Here is a 5,000-nt window from a genome sequence, read left to right as displayed (position 1 = left end):
AGGAAAACAAATGGCCGCTTTGGCGGTGGTGTTTGTTTCTTTGTTCGCTCGAACATTAGTTATACTTTGCGATCTGATTTGAGTATTCACCAACTGGAAAATCTTTGTATAGAAATCCGCAAACCGAGATCAAAGCCTTTTCACGTGGTAACCTGGTATAGGCCGCCTGACTCTTCAGTTGAGATCTTTAGTTATTTCGAATCGCTTATAGGTAAAATTGACGCGGAGAATGTTGAGTTCTATGTTTTGAGCGATCTGAACTGCAACTTAGCTGCTCCTCAATTGGACCATAACGCAAATCTACTCTCTAGCATCGCTGACGTTTACAGCCTGCAGCAGCTCATTACTGATCCCACTCGTTGCACTGAATCCTCTTCAACTTTAATTGACCTCGTTTTTACTAACCGTCCTGATAGGATTGTATGTTCTGGAGTGTCTCATATAGGCATAAGCGATCACAGCCTTATTTATGCTTATCGCAAGCTTTCTATAGATTTACCCTCGAGGGGCCATACTACAGTTACCTATAGAAAATTTAAGAACTTCAATTTATCCAATTTTCGTAGAGATATTGCACATCAAAATTGGCAGATCATAGGTAACTATGATAACCCAAATGATATGTGGGAAGCCTGGAAAAAACTGTTTCTTCGTTGTGTTGACAAGCATGCCCCCTTGCGTAATAAACGTGTTCGCTCTTGCAAATCACCTTGGATTACTTCGCAACTCAAAAAGCGCTTGCATGCAAGAGATATTCTTATGTTAAAAGCTACTCGTTCTGGTAATGCGGAGGACTGGCGTAAATTCAAAAAAACTTCGCAATATAGTAAACAATGAAATCAAACGTGCGAAAGAATGTCACTATAAGCATGCCCTCAATGAGTACCAAGGTGATCCACGTAACACTTGGCGGATTGTCAATGAGCTTATGTCTAGGAAATCACACAAATGTGTCATAAGCGAACTTAAGCTCCCCTGTGGCAATTCTATTTATGATTCTCATGAGTTGCCTAACGCCTTTAATGATCATTTTTCTTCTATTGGGCCTAAGTTAGCAAATGATATTCACGCCAATGAAGACAATTCTTCTCATTTGGATTATTTAGCTGAGACTGGTCACTGCACATTCGAACTAAAACCGACCAGCGTCTCTAAGGTTCTTCTTCTTTTATCCAGATTATGTGAGTCAAAATCTACTGGTTTGGACAGAATATCTGCAAAACTCTTGCGCGAATGTGCTGACTTAATAGCCGAATCACTCTGTACTATCTTTAATCATTCTATTGTTTCTGGAATTTTCCCTGATGAATGGAAACTTTCGAAAGTCATCCCCTTGTTCAAACAGGGTAATCGTTCAGATCTAAATAATTACCGCCCAATTTCAGTAATTCCAGTTGTAGCTAAAGTCTTTGAGAGAATTATTTATGATCAACTCTATAATTACCTTACTATACACAAACTCATTTCAAGACACCAATCGGGATTTCGACCTCTTCATTCCACTGTCACTGCCTTACTTGAAGCTACAGATAGCTGGGCTTACAACATTGATCAGGGTAATGTAAACGCAGTCGTTTTCTTGGATTTAAAGAAAGCCTTTGACACCGTCGATCACGATATTCTTTTGTCTAAACTTGCGAAATATGGTGTCAGTGGCATCATACTTGGACTGCCGCAAGCAACGATGTTTCATAAATGGTTCTCTCTCTGGGGACCATTTCCTTACTTGTGGTATACCTCAAGGTACAATTCTGGGTCCACTCCTTTTTCTAATATATATTAACGACTTACCTTACTGTCTATTAAATTCTGAACCTCGAATGTATGCTGACGACACACACATAACTTTTGCTAGTAATAACACCCAAAGTATTAACACTGTTTTAAATGAGGATCTTGCTAGAGTTGAAAGATGGCTAACTGCTAACAAGCTTACTCTTAACGCATCTAAAACTGAGTTTATGTTGATCGGATCGAGGCAAAGGCTAAGCACGTTTCACAACCCTCCGTCACTTATTATTGACGGTGCACCTATAACTCAAGTTACCTCTACGAAATCTCTAGGTGTTCATATTGATCAGACTTTATCTTGGAATGTTCATGTTGAGACTTTATGTAAGAAAATCGCGTCTGGTATTGGAGCGTTGAAGAGAGTGAGGTCTTTCGTTCCACATGAGACTCTCCGATCAATCTTCATGTCTTTAGTACAGCCTCACTTTGATTACTGCGATTCTGTTTGGGGATGTTGCGGTAAAACCCTAGCCAGTAAACTTACAAAACTTCAAAATCGCGCTGCGCTATACTCACTTACTCGAACTATGATGCCAACGCTGATAACCTTATCCAAAAACTTGGATGGATAAAACTTGATTCTCAACGAACAATCCATAAGGCTGTGATGGTTTATAAGTCGCTTAATGGTCTTACTCCCGATTACCTTAGTTCTAAATTTGTTGACCGTAGTAGCGTCTCCAGTTACTCCTTAAGGGACACAGAGGGCAAACTAGCTATCCCACAGCCACACACAAACTATATGAAAAATAGCTTCAGCTACACTGGAGCAGTTCTTTGGAATAATTTACCAATCGAATTGAGGCAGGCTGACTCCCTTAGAGCGTTACGGGCTGGCTGCGAGCGTTTCTTTTCATCAAGTTAATCTACAATTCTATACAAGGCACTCATGTAAAGCAGGTTTTTATTTTGTCATTTAATATTATAGTTATATTTATTGATTACTTAGAACAATTTCGAATAATGTAGCTGTAGTCGTTGTATAATTTGTAATAATTCTGGTAATTAATTAGGTTTTTATAGTTGCGACTGATGAGTTTACCGTGTCTAAATAAAGTTATCCTATCCTATCCTATCCTATCCTAACTTCCGGTATGCCGGCGTCGTGCCTCCCGTCGTGGTGCTTAGGTCTCTATTAAATGCTTACAGTGAAACACACGAGACCGGAGCAAGATCTAAAAATAACTTAGACAATTCTCCTTACCTTTAAAGCTTCCTGTTCTCAAGGAAAAATCGTCAGTCCACTTTATCATATACTTTCATATGTGAGCTTCAACTTTCCCGGGCGGAAAGGATTTGCTTATGTTGTGAGCAAAGAGTGGTCTAGCGCGCGCTCAGAGAAGAAGAGAGAAGAGTGAAATTTCTAATAACCGTACGGTAGTTTGAAATCCCGAAGCGGGGCTTAATTTGCCATCTGTGGGGCCCATTTGTGGCTACGAACAAGGAAAATAATTTATAGCAACCCATCACGTGATCAGAGTTGCTTCAATGGCTTAAGGCGGCGAAATACGAGATACAAAAAACCCTAAACTTGGCGCGCAACATTGTTTTGTTGAGAGTTTGGGTCGATGTCTCACGTTTTTCACCTTGCGTGATCAACTTGTCGCGCAACAAAAACATTTGTTGCGGGTTGAAGAAAGTTGTTGCGAAAAGTAGAGCGCGGGTCTACTCTGAGCAACAAATTTTGGCGTTGTTGCTCGTTTTTCATCAAGCTCACAACTTGTCGCGCAACAAATGTGCTCGTGTACGAGCAAATCAACAAATCAACGCTCTGCATTTCTTCAACCCGCAACAAATGTTTTTGTTGCGGGTCAAGTTGATCACGCAAGGCGAAAAACGGACAGAGCGCAAAAACCGCTAGACATGCGCACTAGAATCACACTTGTGTTGCCGCCATTCCATTTTCAAAATGGCGGACGACAAATCAAAATCCACCACGTCATTGTGGAGGCTGTCACGCCGCTGGCGTTCCTCCGAGAAAATTTGCAAAAAGATGATCTGAATCTGCCATCATTCAACGATGCTTCAGAGCCGTCAGGGAAGAGATCGGACCAAAACCAGTTCGCGTAAAGCAATAGAGTTTTTGACCAGCTTCGAAGCTTCATTTGACGTTCGTTGTTTAGAGTTTTGCGTTTCTTAAGGTGGTCGGTTACTCTTTAAGCTCAGAACAGAGATATGTTGGAGGTAAATTGTTTTCGCGAAACATATCAAATATGACTTTTTTTTCGTTGATATGAAAATTTTTGAGAGGTGTTTAAAGGTGGAATTCCGATTTCATACACCAAGAGAGACTTTTTCAAATCGAAGTTTGAAGAGAAGCAGGTTTTTTTACCGCTAGTGTTCGTCTTCACAGTTGTAACTGGTTTTACACAGAAAAGCGAAGTCCAGTGCCTTATACTTTCACGCCACTCGATATAGTTTGTGAGGTTTTGGGGTCGTAAGTTGTCCTGAAATGCATATAACGTACATGTATGTTTTTAACTTCGAGTTAATACCTTGTCGACATTGTTCATACAATGTAAGTTTTCTCGCTTTATAAGCCAAGGCGACAGAGCGGCTGCCTGTTATATTAAACAGCGGCAAATATTGACAACAAACCCTGTTACTTTCTTCCCTTTAACAACGTTCATTGCTATGTTTTGTGTAACTAAAAATAAAATATGTCAACTGTCACATCTGACTACCGGGGGATTGTGTGCTTTTTCAAGTTTATGGGACTCTTTGCAAAGGGCGAGTTAAGTTTATTCAACAAAGTAAGCTGCTTTTTCCGTTTAGAGACTGAAAATGTCAGCAAAGGTGCTCTAGTTCAATGTGCAAAGCGCTTTTTTTGGCTTTTGATGACAGCAAAACAGTTCACCACACTAGAAAATTTTTATTCACTTGCTACTGGCTCACAAAGACTACAGAATTTGCCACATGGATGAATACATTTCACCAATGAAGGTGAGTGATGCAATAACATTACAATAGTTGCAATAATAATCTGCCCTGAATTGAATTTCCCCTACCCCTCAATATAGATTCTATGCCCCCTTCTTTGTCAGTGCCAAAAATCTGCCAAGAGAACTGAAGCACTAAATTCCACAGAATTAGTCAGACAGGTAGAAAACCCTCAAGGATCAAAAGTAGGAGCTGGATACTAAGCAGAGAAAAATCGAGAACGAAAACAAAAACTTTCACAAAAAAACATGAAGTTAAGTATTTGGGTT

The sequence above is a fragment of the Montipora foliosa genome, chromosome 3 (assembly GCF_036669935.1).
Source record: "Montipora foliosa isolate CH-2021 chromosome 3, ASM3666993v2, whole genome shotgun sequence".
Lineage (NCBI taxonomy): Eukaryota > Metazoa > Cnidaria > Anthozoa > Scleractinia > Acroporidae > Montipora > Montipora foliosa.
This window is presented reverse-complemented; position numbering follows the sequence as displayed.